Raw genomic sequence first — 19,834 nt, forward strand, 5'->3', positions numbered from 1 at the left:
AAATTTCACATACTTCCTGGCATTGCACATTACTTTTGTGCATGTATGTGTGTGATAACAGTGGTAAATAAAATGTGTATTCTGATAGATGTGTTAAAATGTGCAACATGTGGTGTGCTTCAAACAGCGTAGGTTTTTACAGAGTGATGTCACTGTTACGTCCTTTGTTTCATTCATACTGAGATCAAGGATAACCACATTCGAGCAAGTGTTTCCCATTAATTACCCAGACTGTGGCGGCCAGCTAACGTTGTGTGATTTGCGCCGTTGCTTCGGCAAAGCATCTCTCACTCCCAGTCAGTCATTTCAAAATTATGCCAAAATGCCCGTCTTGGTGAGGTATTCATTTAAAAACAGAGAGTGATGTCTAAAGTGAATGTAAACAGCAGAGAAAAAAGCGGATTTGTATTAAAATGTCAGACTTGTATAAAAGTATAAATGTAAGCTAACAGAACTGCTGCTGTCTAGTGTGTCATTATAATAATCAAACAACCATAACAAGAAAACGAGTAAACACTCACTGCTCTTGACTGACTAACTTAAGTTATATACAGAAGGTAGATATTAAGCCTAATCTGTGAATTAAGAATGTGGATATAAACATGAAATTAGATAACCCTAAAGCTTTAAAAAGTATTAATGTATTATAATCATACAGTGAAGACCAGTAGTAGATTTATGCTGCATTTCATTCTGAATGTTTACTTATATACATATATATATTACACCCTTTTTTTGGAATGCCCAATTCCCACTACTTGGTAGGTCCTCGTGGTGGCACGGTTACTCACCTCAATCTGGGTGGCAGAGGACAAGTCTCAGTTGTCTCAGTTGAGAAAGTCAATCCACGCGTCTTATCACATGACTCGCTGTGCATGACACTGCGGAGACTCCGCATGTGGAGGCTCATGCTACTCTCCGTGATCCACACACAACTTACCACGCGCCCCATTGATAGGGTGACCATACGTCCTCTTTTTCCCGGACAAGTCTTCTTTTTCAGACCTTAAAAAAGTGTCCGGCCGGGATTTCAAAATTTGCGAAATATCCGGGATTCAGCTTTAGTTGCATTATGATGTGCATCTGGTCTAATACTTCATTGTGTGTGCGCGCATATTTGCATTGCTTTAACCCCTCTTTGTAAGTCCCGTCTTCTCGCACACCAATTGGTCAATTATAAGAGGCTTGCAGCAACTATTGGCCAAATTCCTGCCTGTCAATCTCTCCGCGAACACACGAAGCGCTGTTGTGTTTGGCATCAAACAGTTGCTTGACAGTAGCAGCAAATGACAGCTGAGTGGAAACAATGCCCAAATAAAAGTGCAAATTTACAGAAGATTTGCACAAAAAATTCCCATGCTTTCGTTCAGGTCGAGATCCGTGGGAAGCAGAATGTATGACACGTAAAGCTGGCACTTATGTGTCAGTTGCTAATAAAGGTGCAAGTGATTTAGAAGCATACATTAGCTCTGCGAAGCATAAAGGGTCAGCAAAAGGTGAAAGTTCATCAGGTAAATTAACGGACTACTTTTTGCGACCAGGTAAAATTGTTATCACATTGCTTCATTTTCCATGGCCGTTCAAAATAATATTAATTGTAAATGATGGCATCAAATATTTTATTTTAGTACATGGACATTAATGTTGGGAATTTTTATTTATTTATATATATATTTATTAGAGTGTATATTAACACTGTTTTAAACCCTATTATTCACACCCAGAATATGGTCACCCTACCCATTCAGAGCGAGAGTGAGAACCACTAAACACGACCACGAGGAGGTTGCCCCATGTCACACTACCCTCCCTAGCAACTGGGCCAATTTGACTCAGCACACACTGGATTTGAACGCGTGACTCCAGGGGTGGTAGTCAGCGTCAATACTCGCTGAGCTACCCAGGCCCCCTCTGAATGTTTACTTGAATATTTGATACTGCTGTTAAAAACTTTTAAAGCTGTTAAAAAATGCACTGAATTTTCTTAACTTGTATTTTTTGTACTTAAGAACATTCTTCCATAATTAACATATTATATAGTGTTCTTATTTGTTGTGGTTTTGATTTTGAAGCTGGTATTGAGAATCGTCAAATAGTGACTACTGAAATTAACTTTAGTAAAGTAACTTTTTTACTCGGACAAGTGAATGACCAATTCACTAGTTCGGAGGACAAGCACATGACAATACTTAATGTCGAGCTCTGGCTCAAATGTATCCTCTAGTCGATTTTGTGTTTTGACCATTTGTGAACTACATTAAACTCCATCTCGTGTATGCTTTGTGGGTTTGACTTTTTTGCCATGTCACGATTCATATCTATACATCCACAATGTGTTTATGATTAAATTACTACTAGAGCACAAAATCGTTTACAAAAGCACAAAGTTCTTCATAGATCTAGCCTCTTAATTTTGCTCTCAAATTGCATCAGATTGATGCATTTAACTTTAAAATGTCCAAAATGTTCTTACAGATGAGCATGTCCCCGGACCACCCTAGAGGGTCCGAGGTCCACTCACCACAGTCTCACAAAATCCTGTGGGAAACACTGCTAGCGTTAGTTTCATGCCATGATTCTGAGGATGCACACCCAGTTTTGAGGTGTGGAGCCTTTGAATTTTGAAGACATGTTGGTACTGGTTATGATAATGTGATCTATAGCCAGAGGTGGGTAGTAACATGCTACATTTACTCCGTTACATTTACTTTTATGAGTATGTTTTATGGTGGGTACTTTTCACTTTTAAATTTAAGTAAATTTCTGATGAAAAAAATTTACTTTAAACTGCTTTAAAACCTTACTTTTAAAAGTACTTTAAAAAGATTAAAACTGCAGCTCCAACTTAAGAAAACACGATGAGGTAAGTTGTAGCGATTGTGACAATGTGGGCTTGTCTGTGTCGTGGTGATACTCATTCATTTTCAGCGTGAATCTGTAACTGTGGGCTCTTTCTAAGTTTGCATTTTTATATCAGCGCTGCAACATATCAGTACCTACTGTATAAATTCTTGTAAACATCCGCGTTGTGCAAATGTTTTGCCCTGCCTATCGCGATTGTGAGCATTTCTGCATGTGCACGGTTGGCGTGTGCTCAGCGTTTGACAGATGCGGGCATCTTTGTCTTATGGACAACACGCTTCCAAACACAGAGAAAATGTGCAATTTACCCCCTTAGTGTACAGATCTAATTATCTCAATTCTTTCGACACTGACAATGCTAGAGCTACACTGAACTAAATTCACGCAGGATGTTAAAAGCTGTGAAATAACGACAGAAGGTATGAATAAAGCATGATCTTGCTGCAGTGTATAATTAAACATTATATATAACTTGGGACTTGGTGAAATTGTTCAATTTTTTTCACCGAAATAATTACTAGAAAACGGTTTCCAAACATCTCTTCTAATTGACAGATTCTGCCAAATCTGAGAAGTATCCTTTAAGTGACAGTTCAGCCATAAATTAATACTGTATCATCATTTCCCTGCCCTCATGTTCTTTCAACCCCATGAAACTTTTGGTATTCTGTGGAACCCAAAAGATGTTAGACAGAATGTTAGGGAGTGACAGTCTCAGTCACCATTCCCTTTCAAAATATGTAGGGGAAAAAAACATGCAGTTTAAGTAAATGATGATTAAGGTTAGCATTCTGTCTAACATCTCCTTATAGGAAAATTTGTTCCAAAATTGAAAATTCTCGCATCATTTACTCACCCTCATGCCATCCCAGATGTGGTTTTTTTTCTTCTGCTGAACACAAAGATTTTTAGAAAAATATCTCCGCTCTTTTAGTTTATACTAGAATGCAAGTGAATGGATACCAAAACTTTGAAGCTCAGAAAGCACATAAATGCAGCATTAAAGGAATTAAAATGACTCTGGTTCAGTCTATGTCTTCAGAAGGGATATAAGTGTGGGTGAGAAACAGATCAATATTTAAATCCTTTTTTACCAATAAATCTCCACTTTCACATTCTTCTCGTGTTTTTGATGATTCAATTCTTTGTGCATATCGCCACCTACTGGGCAGGGAGGAGAATTAATAGTAAAAAAAGGACTTTATAGTTTATAAAGTTATATATTTTTATCTGTTTCTTACCCACACCTTTCATATTGATTCTGAAAATGGAGTCATATGAATTACTTTTATGCTACCTCTAAGTTCTTTTTGGAGCTTCAAAGTTCAAACCATTCACTTGCATTGTATGGACCAACAGAGCTGAGTTGTTCTTCTAAAAATCTATATTTGTGTTCTGCAGAAGAAAGAAAGTCATACACATCTGGGATGGCATGAGGTGAGAAAATAAGAACATTTAAATTTTTTGGTGAACTACACCTTAAATTTGATGCATGGAAGAAAGAAGTCATATGGGTTTGGAACAACATGGTGATGAATGATGACAATTTCCATTATTAACAATAATATTAATAGTATTATTATTATTATTATTATTAATCATTCTGTAATGCATGTTAAATGTGTATCATGTACTGGAATACAGGAGAGTAAACATCCATTACATTATATGTGAAAGTAACTAGTTACTCGCTACTTGAGTATTCTTTTTATTGGATAATTTCTTACTCATACTCAAGTAATTTTTAACATCATTACTTTTACTTCTACTTGAGTAATTATTTTAAATAAGATTTTGGTTACTCTACCCACCTCTGTCTATGGCATAGATGGCTGTATTCTAGATTTGCATTTCCTGTAGGAAATACCAGTGCTTGCAAGGCAGAAAAAGAGTAGTGATAAAGTTTCAGGTAATGTAAGACTTTAGGTATTGGTTCTGCGTAAATTAAATGCTGTATCAGAGCTGCTTTGCTTTTTGTCTTTGCAGTATAAAGGCAGCTATAAGGGATAGTCAGGGCTCAATGCTATGGATTTGGTTCAGATTTTTATTTGCCCTGCCATCATACAAATAAGCTAAATATTGTTTACATATATTTAGTTTTTAAAACAATTTCCTAAAGTATCACATTTATAATTTGCAAGATAGCTAAAAATTACAGCTTTACTCCTCATGTAACCCCATATAAGGACAACAGATATGAATTCATAAATACATGATATAACCTCAGCCGTCCTGCCATTAACACATGTTTTTCAGTGAAGAGTTCAGTGGTGCAGAAGACGGGTTTTCAGTCACCTGTTTAGTCGTGCTGCCAACTTTGGGCCACGTGTAATATTTTCATAAGCAGGATCAAAGATATAGTCTGTAGCTGTGTTCCAAACTATACACTATACACTATGCACTTACAAAATGTACTATGCACTCAGCCATGTAGTGTATGAATTTTCAAAGTGCAGTATCATCCCAAATGGAACACTTAATGTTTTTTTACTACACGGAAGCATTCGCCATTTATCAGCTGATGGAAGTGACATTTCAAACCCAAGCGTTGTGTTGCCGCTAGCTTTAGCGCGGTATCCAGCCTCAGTTCAACACTTATATCTCAATAATATACATATTCACGCAGCATGGAATGATGGTAAAGCATTTAACTCACTTTAAGGTGCTGTCTACACAGAAGTTTCACTAGTTGTCATATTCTCCATTATTTACAATTGTTTTGCCAGATAACCATCGCTTCCGCTATGTACGGCATGCCGCGTGCGCTGAGTGCACGAAGTGTCCGACATTCCACACTCCGTTTTGATGACTGAAAAAGTGCATCATCCGAGTACTCGTAGTACACTTTTTTTTGTTGCATTTTCAGTGTAAACATACTACTCCAATACTCACACTTCAAAATGACTTAAAATATTGCAGAAGTATGCGGTTTGGGATGCACCTACTGAGTTAAAGATTTTATTGTTGGCTGAATGTGATAAACATAAAATCCTTGGAAAAGGGGGACCTTGCTACTGAATCGGATGTGACGCGTTATATACAGAAGGTAGATATTAAGCCAAATCTGTGAAATAATAATGTGGATATAAACATGAAATTAGACAACCCTAAAAAGAGCAACACTGACTGATACACAAAGCACAGAAAGAAAATACCTGTACAGTCCAGAAATGAGACATATAACAGGTGTGTTATGAGGATGATAAAAAGTAGACTGTTTTAAATGTCATCCTCGTGCTGAACAGCTTTGACAATAATAATAATAATAATAATAATAGCCGTCGTGATTTTGCTTCTTTTCATATCAAACACCATTAGCATGTCAAATTAATGTTTACATTTTGAAATATTACCTAGTTAATTGTATCCTTACATTTGGGATAATAAGCAGCTGAGATTTCCAGCCACATGTATAACCTGGGATTAACAAAGGTTATTACTTTTTATGCAGTGCTTCATATCTAAAGGCAAAAAATTAGAGAAAAACATGCTCTTTTTTTAAGTGGGAACAATACTAGTGCTCTGTGCCTTCGCGAGAGTGCATGCACGTTAAACAGCGTCTAAGCTGCACGGAGAGACATGGATTTACAGTCCTATATAAATAAGCAATTGATTTCTTGTTTTCTAATGTGGGGATTAATAATTATCACCAACATATTAAAATGAAAACAAAAATGTGGGTATTTCCCACACTGTGAACATGGACTGCAGGGATCAATAAAATGTTGCATAACACGTAAAATTCCGCTCCGAAATTCATGAAGTGTTTTTTTTTTTTCCTGGAATTTAACACATTAGTGAAAGATGCTGCAAAGACACTTGGAACAGAGTGAGGGCAGTTCTTGAAGAGCGTCCTTGGTGTCTGCACTGTCAGAAAAAAAGGTACTGCACAGGTACATTTTTGTTCCCTGAGGAACAAAATAAATAATTGTACCTATAAAGGTCCACTATAAGTCCTTAGGGTACAATTATGTACCCAGACGAGGTTGAAAGGCACACTTTTTTAGTGTTCAGTGTTAAAGGTCCATATTTGTACCTTTGTAACAAAACAAAGTCTATAGGCCTATCTAGAATGTGTCATAAAGTATATTTTATTTATATACCCTTTACAAAAAACAAAAACAAAAATAACAACAAAAAAAAAACTGAATGAAACAAAGTACATAAATAGCCAACAGTATGAATATAAAAAAGGACTAAAATAACAAATATGTGCATTTATATTGAACATGTACACGTAATATTAATATGGTTGTGGACAAGAAAATGTCCCTGGCTCGTGCCTGTCCGTTCAGTCAATCAGTGAGAGAGATTCGCACTTCGCGGTTCCCTCAGTCACGTTCCGACAGCACCGGCATCTCTTTATCTCTCTAGAATGGAGTTGGGGAAGATGTCTACAGCTCACTTAATATAGGCAATGTATTTCTACTTTATTTCATAGTCTTGCAAAGTGGTTATACAGGTTAGAGAGAGAGTGTATGTGTGTGTTTGTATCAGTGTGTGTGTGAGTGTAAGAGAGAGTGTGTGTTTGTGTATGAGTGTGTGTGAGAGTGTGTGTGTGTGTATGAGTGAGTTTTTGAAATTTCCAAGTTCCCTGTAGATGTTCAGACTAGAAAAGAATACAATATTTCTACATCAGATCGAATCAAAATCATAAGAACACTGTATGAAAGCATTGCTCAGTTTAAGATGTAAGTATTCTTAATAACGGTGCCAAAGTATTAAAGGTTTACACTAAATTTGGTATTTAAATCACATATAATGCTAAACTAACATTAAATCTAATCATTTCTGGTGATACAGTGATATGAGTTGTTCATATGATATAAGGGGAATATACACAGACCAAGAGCCGTTTACAAGCGAAAACAGTCCAAAACAGTTGTAAACAAAGATGTCGTTGGATTTTGATGTGAAAGGAGAAGGGGATGCCATGTTGGATGGCATGAGGGTGAGTAAACCATAAGAGAATTTTTGGGTGAACTTTTCCTTTAATGTAGACGTAGCCTTAGCATTAACTTATGGGACACTGAAACTGTATAAAATTACATAATTTGACAGGAAACTGCTTATGCTTTGTCTTTCTTAACTATTTGTGGCTTTATCAAGAAATTGGTTTCCTGTATAAATCTCTTAATGTGTGCTGCTGCTTTCGAAAAGGTTTTGGAAGCATTGCATCTATTGTGCTACGGCTTGCTCAAGAGAAATCTCCCTTAGCAAAGCTGCACAAGGAGACTAGAGAACAATTTCTCACTGAAGATCACTCTGATTATTGATAATTGATTCCGGTAATTGGCTATTCACCTCAGTCTTTATCCTCTTAATTAATCCTAGTCTTTCTTTGGATGGATTCATACATTTATATGTGTCTTATGTTTTAGTTATTGATTTCAAAGCAGCTCTCCTGATGTTGCCATCCTTGTTCAGGGAGAAACGTAAAAACGTCATCGTGCTTGGGGAGGTGCGTATATGGACCTCTGTTTGTTTATTAATTTTATGTATGTGATAATTAAAAAGTAAAAATAATTAAAAACTGCATTTAGAGTTGTGCCACATTTATACATGAATATTGTGAATATTAATTACTATTCAAGCATATATATTGTGTCTATCCATAATTTGTTAAGTAACCTTAAGTAAAAAAAAAACTGACTGAGAGAAATTCTTATGTGTGCTCTGTCATTTAGAATGAACCATCATCCCCATATCCAATTGTTCAGCTAACAGAGGTCACTGACTGGAAGTCTGTGTTTACAAGAAAAGGTCAGAGCTGATGGTTTGGAGATCTGCAGGGCTAGCGGTGTGGATGAAGGGGCTCTTGCTGCATTTTGTTCTTACTTTGTCTTTAACCTGGCATATCCATCTCACTTAAAGAATACTCTGATATTTCTTCAGTTGTATGTTCTGAAACTTGCTGTGGATGGTGACAAGCCTCTGCCTACCCCTGCGACAAGAGTCATTAACCGCTTATATAACATCTACCAAAAATGCCTCGCCCATTCTCTTGTCCAAAATGTTCTCGGAGAACATTCACACTTGTTAAATTTATCCAACACATAGGTCTCGTTCATGCACATGAAGCACATTTTTCAGGTTTTTTTTTTTCATACTGTGTGAAAAGTGAGGAAGACTGGACCGTCCTCTCACCAGGTGAGGGGGCTGATTACCAGGCACTAGATAGATATGTTGTTGATGACAAATTGTTTGTTAGCACTTGGTATTCCTGCTGAAGGAAAAAACTGCACTATACTGTAACCCTAAAAAGTTGCAGTACATGTATTAATGTAGCCTCTTTTCTTTTTTTTTTTCCTAATTTGGAATGCCAATGTGCTCTCTAAGACCTTGTGGTGGCGTAGTGACTTGCCTCAATCCGGGTGGCGGAGGATGAATCTCAGTTGCCTAGAGTCTGAGACAGTCAATCTGCACATCTTATCACGTGGCTTGTTGAGCGCATTACCGCGGAGACATAGCGCATGTGGAGGCTTCACACTATTCTCTGTGGCATCCACGCACAACTCACCACGCGCCCCACCGAGAGCGAGAACCACATTATAGCGACCACGAGGAGGCTAACCCAACGTGACTACCTACCCTAGCAACCGTGCCAGTTGGTTGCTTAGGAAGCCTGACTGGTGTCACTCAACACGCCCTGGACTCAAACTTGCGACTCCAGGTGTGGTAGTCAGTGTCTTTACTTGCTGAGCTACACAGGCCCCTAATGTAGCCTTTTTAATAAGCTATATGTATGTCAATGTTAAACATTGGTTTTTATTTTATGAATCTGACTTTATAGACTTGGATGAATTATATGACCTATATTACAATGTTTGTGTTCTTCACATTTCAACATAACTCTTACAATGTTTTATTATCTTTATCTTTATCTGTGTTGTCTGTAGTGTATTTGCTGTTTAATGTATGTTATAATACTTATTGATCCACACCTGCTGTTGAGAGATGTGCAAAGTTATGAACTTAATGTAGTTCTTTTTGTAAAAAAATTGAATATGTAAACCTGTGTCAATAAGGTACTTATTTGCCACCTAAAGGATCAAAATGTCTCTGTCACTGGGGTGGTACCCTAAAGGTACAAAGTTGTACATTTTAATAAGGTCCATTTTTTTTAACCTTCTACGTAGAGTGCACAATTGTACCTTAGGGTACAAAATTGTCTCTTAAATGGAACAAAGTTATAAAGGTACAAATTTGTTCCTCAATTAAAGGTACAAAAAAGGTTCCCTTAAAGGTACCACCCCAGTGACGGGCACTTGTACCCTAAAAGGTACAGTTTTGTTCTTTTTGTTCTGAGAGTGTGCATGCTCTTGTGCTCATGTGAGTGTGCCTCACCGCATCCATTAGGCCCTATATTATATGCTCACTCAATATAATTGTGCACGCTCGCTCATTTACGAGTGCTCGGTTAGACTAAGTATGTTCGCTCTGTGTAAGTTTTGTGCTCTCTCGCTTGTTGTCTGCTTGCACTAATATTATAAGTGCAGCGCTGGCCCGATCGGGCAAGTAACAGTTGTAACAACTGGCCCAAATCTCTCTCACAGTGGTCCTGGGCCATCGGGCAGTCCTTATTGTACAGCCCTAGATAGTTCACCCCCCCAAAAAAAATTCTGTCATAATTTCCTCCTCACCCTCATGTTGTTTCTAACTCGTATGTCTTTCAGGGCTCGACAATAAGGACTGCCCGATGGCCCAGGGCCTGTATGAAAGAGATTCGGGCCAGTTGCTAGAACTGTCACTTGCCCGGTCGACCAGTGCTGCATTTATGTTAGTGTTAATAGACAACAAACAAGAGAGAGCACAAAAATTACACAGAGCGAAAAAGTCTTCAAGTGTGTTGAAAATAAAATGGAAAAAAAAAACACTTCATGAATTTTGAAGTAGGATTGCACTTCTTATGCAACATCTTTTAATTATCCCCACACATTCCATGTTCACAGTGCATAAAATTACCAAATTTTTTCATTTTTACGTGAAAATTAGTAATCCACACATAGGAACACAAGAAATCAACAGTTTCTTTCTATTGGACTGTAAATCCATGTCTTTCCGTGCATCACTCTCATCATCTCTCTCCATGTAGCGTAGACGCTGTTTAACGTGCATGTGCATTTGTAAAGGGACAGAGCAAAAAAAACAACAAAAAAAGCATTTTCTCTCATTATTTCGCCTCTAGAGATGAAGCGCTGAATGAAATTTTAATAACCTTTGTTAAACCACAATCTTCCACGTGGCTGGAAATCTGATCTTCTCATTATCCAAAATGTAAGAATCAGTGTTGGGCAAGTTACTTCCAAAATGTAATACATTATAGATTACTTGTTACTGTCATTTGAGAGCAATTAGTTATATTACAATATTACTGTCTCTGAATTGTAATGCTTTACACTACTTTTGCATTAATTTTGAGTTACTTTCACCAAAATAACCACAGGATTATGACTTGGCATTCTAGAATGCTAAAATTGAGTTTATTGCAGAACATTATACATCCAGTGGAGGGCAATGTGGTATAGCATAATGATTGTGTAGGCCCCTAAGGCTACTAACAACTTAATATAATAGGCACAGTGAAGGCTCATGGCGCAATGCAAGAAGTGACAATCACTGTAAGAATCACAAAAGTAGACAAAGGATCAAAGTCTGGTAAATTATGATAGAGATACTGTAAATATTTATACATATTAACATAGCCTACAATTGTTAAGAAATAAAACGCAGGCCAAACAGAGGAACCCTGCTACTTGCCAAACAATGGCTAAAACATAGGCTACCAAATAAAGGTTGGTAAAATTTAAATCACTTATAGCTAGACCTATAGCTAATGGCTCTGTGGGGCTAGCCACATTTTGCAAGAATACAAAAAAATAAAAGTGCTTGGGCCTATTACACCTCATACAGAAATACAGTCATTTCAGTCCAACTTCACAAAAAAATTTAAGCTTGGCTAAACACACACACATGAAAATTGAAAATAAAAAATAAAGTCTAAACAGGAAACCTGTTACTGCCAAATATACAACAGAGGTAGCATGCTGCCAAACAAGGCTGGTAAAATAAATAGAACTATGAAGGCACTTATGGCCTAGATCAGGGGTCGGGAACCTTTTTTCACTAAGGAGCCAATTTTTTAATTTTTGGTTGATGCATTTTTTCGAAAGAGCCATAGCACAAATGAATAATTTACTATTTTCAAAAACAACGTTTTTCAATAAAATAAAATGTGTTTATTGCCCATAGACTACTCAAAAACACAAAAACAAATATGCATAAATTAATAGGTAACATGTTGCAATATATGGAATTGAGTACACGTGTTTCTACAGGTCTCCATTAAATTACTTTATTTTACAATTGTTCATGAAATATTTAACTTCCCTTTTGGGCTGGGCGATATTTAATGATAATCGCATTTAAAATATCGCGATATCCGATTATATGTTCAACCCCCCAAGGTCGGTGAATATTTTTGCTTTACTGATTTTGCTTTAAAAATTTAATTAATTTATTGAAACACGAAAAACTTAAAAGACATTTCTAAATTCAAATTGCACTTTAAACAGAAACGAAAAAAGCAATTAAAATAACGAAGTGATTAAAAAATCTTATTTAACCACCTCCCCAAATCCAAACATTTACCGTCTCCAACAGCCCCATTTGCCATCACGCAAGTATCAGTATGTGGCAACAGGTGAAAAATGACTAACAGCATACAAATTAAGACTAAAGACAATTATAAATGTAAATATTATTTTAATAAAAATTATCATAATAAATAAGCCTAATAAATTCCCTTGTGTTCCCAAAAAATGCTGCCAAATTTGTGTTATTATCTAATGTGTTTGTGTTTTGGTAATACATTTAATGCTGCCTAAAGAAAATAAAACTCAATTTTAGGTTCAAGGTGAACGTGTCTTGTTTTACTTTATGATTTATTCACTTTCGTCTTTGTTTCTTTAATACAAAGATACCTGTATATATTACTGAACCTGCATTGTTGCGTTCACAATGTGTAAGAGTGAACTGCTCCGTGGAAATAAAGAAAACTTAAACTCACAGAACCTCATGAGATGATCGGAGATAATTTGCAGGATTCTCATAGATTACATTATTCTTGCAAACAGTTTTCAGTCGAATGAAACAGAGAAAAAGGAGTAATAACTCTTTACATGCGCTTGCTCCATGAGACAGGGTCCCGTTGCACGCCTCTGAACAAACACGAGCATTGACTGCTTTTAAACAAAAAATTACAATTATATTTGGATACAGGTATATACATCAACGTTATGTCGCTGTTTAGGTTGGTGTTTGTAATAATAACATGGTAGATAGCATCGGCATGGCCCAGTGACCTAATATTGAACCAGTCTCTATGGCAACTTTAGCTACCGCGGTAAAGTTAGTTTGACGTTCGACATTCGTTAGATATTCGGTTTCTATTCCCCGCGCTCTCTTCAGTCGACAATCTTACAAAGATGTCATTAGCACACTTGGTTTAAAGGGAGTACAACTATACTATATGGGCATACAAACTGGATTCAGAACAGTCAACTCTTGGTGTGGCTGCAAAATAATGCCTGAAATGCTCCGATGCGCTTTGACTGCCTAGCAGATGTAAGGGACCGTCTGAAAACTCCACCCACTACGCTAAAACATAGGAGATGTCCACTCATTTATTCAATTACAACAATCAAGTTATACATGAAGAAAATAACAACAGTAAAATACATTTTCACATTCAGAATGTTCTAATAACTTCCCAGAGGATAGATGGATTTACTACAGGTGAGATTATTACAGTATGATCTGTATTATATAAGTACAGTATTCAGTTATTTTAGAAAAATATTCACTAAAATTCACCAATATGATATTTTCACATTCAGAATGATGTAGTAACTTCCTAGAGGATAGACTGATAGAGATAGAGATCTTGTGTTGCGCCAGGCAAGGAGCAAAGGGAAGCTTTCTTGGAACAACCATAATATTTTCTTGTTCCCGGACTTTGCGAGTTCGACAAGAGAGAAACGCGATCAGTTCAAGGAATGCAAGAAACTCTTACATCAGAAAAACATCTCGTTTGCTCTGATGTTTCCTGCCAAACTGAGAATAGAAACGAAGGTCGGTCGCAAAGTATTTACATGTCCAAATCTGGCAATGTCTTTTATAGAATCAATGACTGAGTAAACCATTGGATATTTCTCATGTGAGTGGGTCTGACTCGCTGTACTAACTCTTGAGGATGCTGGGCGACATTTTGGATTTTTTGCGTTGGCTCCGCCGAGCGGCTGGAGCTTGTTTTGTGAATAACACTTTTCCTTAAAGAAACTTTTGCATTGATAAAAGATTACTTTTGCATTGAAGTTCCCGGACAGATTGAGAGTGGACACTACGGATGACCGCAAAATATCTACATGCTGCTCACACAAAGGATGTTTTTTATGAAGCCGACGGATTATGTAAGTAATGGTATATACTTTTATGCAGCCTCTGAGTGAATTGACTCGACCATCCGGGGAACCGGGATGCCGGTGTTGTTTCTTTTTGTGTTGGTTCCGCCTAGCAGCTGGAGCTTGTTCTATTGAATAACACTCCTTGGAACAGCTGTGGATTAATCTGTTCGTTCTTCGTGCTTATTCCTCCTGCTGGCTGTAGTTTGTTTTGTTGAGTTTTTTATTTTTTTATTTTTTTTATGGGACATTTGAATGATTATGTCATCTGCTGAACTCATAACAGCTGGCTCACTGAACATTCGTTTGTCTGTCCGAGGAATATGAACGGTTTTATATCAGCTGGAATTTGTCTTGTGGAAGATCACACCTTTAAAACAGTTCTGTGAATGAATCTACACGTTCTTAGTGTTCATTCTTCCTATTGACTGGGTTTATTTTACAAAGTATTTTCTGTTATGTAATTTTGCCTCACAAATTTGTGAGGCAAAATTGAGCAATCCGATGGCAAAGTTGTCGTGGGGACTCGTGGGCGTTCATGGACCTTTTGAGTTTAGAGGGATTGTCACCGGTTGGCGCTGTCGTGCGCGGGGTTAATGCGCACGTTTTCCTTTTTTCTGTTTGTTTTGTTCAGGGGTTGATTGTTTCACTATTGGGGAATGTGGTCTATATAATTTTGTTTTTGACACACAATTTATTTTTTTTTACTATATCACAATGTCAAATGTTAATATGAGTGTACTATCTCTCTCCACGTGGAATGTGAATGGGTTGGGGCACCCCATAAAAAGAAGGAAGGTTATTACTTTTCTTAAACGTAAGAAATATGATATAGTGTTTCTTCAAGAAACACATCTCTCCCCACAGGAAGCTGAAAAATTTGGGAAGATATGGGGTGGACATGTTTTCTTTAGTGTTGGCTCAAGTAAGAGCAAGGGAGTCATTATATTGGTAAATAAACATCTACAATTCAAATGTCTCAAACAGAGCAAAGATAAATTAGGAAGAGTAATTATTGTTTTAGCTGAAATTCAAGGGCAAAGGTTGATTTTGGCTAATATTTACGCACCTAACGCTGATGATCATGGCTTTTTTATAGATCTTGAAGGGATGTTGCAAACCGTTGGCACCCCTCATGATAAAATATTGGGAGGAGACTTTAATCTTTCGGTGGACTCAGTGCTTGATCATTGTGAAGCAAAAGTGTGCAAATCCCCTAGAGCAACATTGATGCTTCACAGGATGTGTAAAAATCTTGGTCTTATAGACATTTGGAGACTTTTGAACCCATCTGGTAGGGACTATATATTTTTTTCATCAGTCCACAAGATTTACTCTAGAATAGATTTTTTTTTTTAATATCCAAATCCCTTATTTCATCTGTTGTTGATTGCTCAGTTGGAAATATCTTAGTCTCAGATCACGCCCTGGTGAGTTTAGAGGTGATGCCACATATAGAGAAAAATAAATCTTATAGTTGGCGCCTTAATGTGTCCCTTTTACAAAATCCTGATTTCCAACAAATGTTAAAGACTGAAATCAGTGTTTATATGGAGACCAACTGGTCCTCGGTATCCTCTGTGGGTGTGGCTTGGGAGGCACTTAAGGCGGTTCTTAGGGGTCGGATCATACAGTATGCCTCATTCATCAAAAAATCCAAAGCACAAGAACTTGTGGAGTTGGAAGGAAATATTAAAAGTGCAGAGGCAGAGCTGAAGCGCCGTATGTCATCTGATGACCTCAGAGAATTGACTCGTTTGAAATATAGATATAATACTATTCTGTCACAGAAAGTGGAGTTTTGGTTATTCAGGGCAAGACAGTCATACTTTGAGTCGGGTGACAAAGCCGAAAACTTTTGGCTAGATATATAAAGCAGAGAGAGTCTTTTTCTATCATTCCCTCAGTGAAATCTGCTTGTGGTGAAATATTTACCTCGGCTATTGATATTAATAATGCTTTTAAAGAGTTCTATCTTGATCTCTATAGGTCCACGTCTTCGTCTACTGATGAAGATATTAGGAACTTTGTGGAACCATTAGATCTCCCTAAACTGAGGAATGAGCAAAAAAACTCTCTTGATTCTGAGATAACCTTGGAGGAGCTTGATGAGGTAATTAAGTCCCTGCCTACAGGCAAGGCTCCAGGGTCTGACGGCTTTGCCGCTGAGTTTTTCAAATCTTATGCTACAGAACTGGCGCCACTTTTGTTAGAAGTTTATACTGATTCATTAAAGAATGGAAAGCTTCCGCCAACCATGACACAAGCCTGGATCAGTCTGATTCTAAAAAAGGATAAAGATCCAAGCGAGTGTAAAAGTTACCGCCCAATTTCGCTGATCCAGTTAGATGTAAAAATTTTGTCCAAAATTCTGGCTAATCAATTAAGTAAAGTTATGACATCTCTTATACATATAGATCAGGTGGGGTTTATTCGAGGCCGTAGTTCTTCTGATGATATTAGGCGTTTCATCAATATCATGTGGTCAGTAGCAAATGAACAATCTCCGGTTGCCACTAGATCCATGCCTTGCCTCCACAAAATTATTAACTCCTTTTCCAAATTCTCAGGATACAGAGTCAATTGGTCTAAATCCGAAGCTTTGGCTTTGACAGCGTACTGTCCAGTAACGGCTTTCCAGCCAGGCGCCTTCATGTGGCCCAAACAGGGAATTAAGTATTTGGGAATTTTATTCCCAGCAAATTTGTCTGATTTAGTCAGAGTTAATTTTGATCCCTTAATAAAAAGGTTTTCGAATGATGTGGACAGGTGGGCTTCATTACACTTATCTATGATTGGGAAGGTTAATGTTATTAAAATGAATTGCATTCCAAAATTTAACTATCTGCTACAATCTCTCCCTGTAGATGTCCCTCTCTCTTATTTTAAGCAATTTGATAGCATAGTGAAGTCCTTCATTTGGAATGGTAAGCGTCCCAGGTTAAATTTCAGTAAATGACATAGGCCGATTGACAAAGGTGGGTTAGGCCTACCCAAGATTCTATTTTATTATTATGCATTCAGTCTTAGACATTTGGTTCATTGGTCGCTTCCACCTGAGAGAGCTCCTTATAATTAATAATAATAATTTTCTTTATTTATCACACATTATACATTTGCACATATACAGTGAAATTCTTCTTTTTCACATATCCCAGCTAGGCTGGGGTCAGAGTGCAGGGTCAGCCATGATACAGCGCCCCTGGAGCAGATAGGGTCAAGGGCCTTGCTCAAGGGCCCAACAGTGGCATCTTAGCGGTGATGGGGCTTGAACCCCCGACCTTCTGATCAGTAACCCAGAGCATCCTCCCTGGTTTTGTATTGAAAAGGAAGTTCTTGCCCCTATCTCGCCTGCAAAGCCTTTCGATTAAACTAGCTGGAGAGGTTAAGTCGCATCCCGTTATTTTGCATTTACACTCGATATGGACAAAAGTGTCCAGAGTGTTTAATTCTGATATTTATTTAAATGTTGCCTCGAGCATATGGCAGAACCCTAAACTATGCATTAATAAGTCCCCTTTCTGTTGGTCAGATTGGATTGTGAGGGGGGTTAATGCAGTTGGTGACCTATATGAGGGTGGAGTATTGAAATCTTTTGAAAATTTGGTTCAACATTTTGGGATTCCCAGATCTCAGTTTTATAAGTATTTACAGCTGCGCCACCTGCTCTGCTCTGTTTTTGGGAGTAGCATACACCCCCCTAGAGCGGCAGATACTCTGGAAGTGGTGATTGCTGCTTTTGGGAAGGGTCATGAGGCATCAGTGTATTACTCCTTGTTAATTCAGAGTCTGGGGGACCGAGCTTTAAATTCTCTTAAAAGATTATGGGAGAAAGATTTAAACTTGGTATTGGAGGAGGGAGTGTGGGCAAGGATTCTAAAAAACATAAAGTCTGCATCTAGAGATGCAAGGGTTTGCCTTATGCAATTTAAGATTTTACATAGATTTTATTGGACCCCCTCTAGATTGTATAGGCTTGGTCTTAAGGACACACCCATCTGCTGGCGATGCCATACTGAAGATGGAGACACCATACATGTTTTTTGGGGGTGCCTTAAGATCCAAGAATTTTGGCTGAAGGTGCAAAGTTTTGTGTGTGATGTGTTGGGCACTCAGGTCTTGTTCTGCCCCAGACTCTGTATTTTGGGTGATTGGGAGGTCATGGATTTGGTAGATAAGCACATGAAGGACTGGGTTTTGACCGGTGTGATGATTGGTAGACAGGTTATTTTGAGGAGTTGGAAGTCGGATGGAGCACCCTCGTTCCCGGAGTGGTGCGCGGAGATGGGGAGGGTGGCTGCCTTCGAGGAGGGGTCGAGTATTAGGATGGGCGTTAGGGAAACTTACAATAAGAAATGGGGCAATTATTTAGCATTTTTGAGGGAATCTCGAGGTGGGGCAGTGGAGGGAGTAATTTAAAGTTTTTTTTTTTATTATTTTTTTATTTATTATTATACTTGATTATTGTATGTTATTTTATGTTGTTTTAGTTTTCTGTGTGTGTGTGTCTATATTCTATTGACCACAGGGGTGTTCGTGGGGGGGTCAGGGTGGTTTGAGAGTTTGGTAGGGGGAGGGGATATAGTGGGGGTTTAATGTTAAAAGTTTTTGATTCATTATATAGATGTTATTGTATTTCTTGTGTTAATTTATGAATCAATAAAAAAATTTAATAACACAAAAAAAAAAAACCTGGTGGAACAAGAGGGTCACATGAGTCACATTACAAGGAACCAATAAGAACAAAACACATGAAACATGGCGGGAACAGGAAATCACATGACAAAAAAAAGAGGAAACAGGAACAAGGAATGACATTTTCAAAATAAAAAACATGAACAAAAAACATTAACAAAAACACCTTAAAACCTGATATATCCCCCCCCCCCACAAGGGGCGGCTCCCGATGCCCAAACATAAACTAACAGAGTTCAATAGGGAGCTGGGGGGTTGGGGTCCTTGAGGCATGGCCTGGTGAGACAGGGCGTGGAGCAGGAGACCAGGGCAGAGCCGGTGGTGGGTTTGGTGGCGGCTCCAGGAAGGGAGTGGGGTCCGGCGGTTTGCGGGGTGACCACAGGGCAGGGACAGGAGGCCTGAGAGGCGGCCACAGGACAGGGACAGGAGGCCTGGGAGGTGGCCACAGGGCAGCAGGGACAGAGTTCTGGGCTGCAGCTGCTGGACAGGGTTCCGGAGGGAGCGGCTCAGAGGGCAGAGCCGTGGAAGGCTTGGGCACTGGCCATGACAGGGGAACAGTGTTAGTGGCTGTGAGCACAAACAGTGAGGATGGAACGACCTCCGTGGTCATGGGCACTGGCATTGACGGGAGAACAGCCTTTGTGGCTGTGAGTACAGGAAGGGACAGGGGAACGATCTCTGTGGTCATGCAAACTGGCAGTGACAGAGGAACGACCTCTGTGGCCGTGAACACTGGCAGTGACAGGGGAACTACCTCCGTGGTCATGAGCACAGGCAGTGATGGGAACGGTCTCCGTGGCCATGAACACAGGCAG

The 19,834-nt window shown here is 38.4% G+C and overlaps 1 protein-coding gene across 2 annotated transcripts in view; it reads right to left on the reverse strand.

The window, feature by feature from the left end:
• The window catches only part of LOC127414222 (solute carrier family 4 member 11-like), a 132,024-nt gene that overhangs the window by 96,449 nt on the left and 15,741 nt on the right, over positions 1 to 19,834 (reverse strand). The gene's annotated exons all lie outside the window — the stretch shown is intronic.

This window comes from Myxocyprinus asiaticus, chromosome 23 (genome assembly GCF_019703515.2).
Source record: "Myxocyprinus asiaticus isolate MX2 ecotype Aquarium Trade chromosome 23, UBuf_Myxa_2, whole genome shotgun sequence".
NCBI lineage: Eukaryota > Metazoa > Chordata > Actinopteri > Cypriniformes > Catostomidae > Myxocyprinus > Myxocyprinus asiaticus.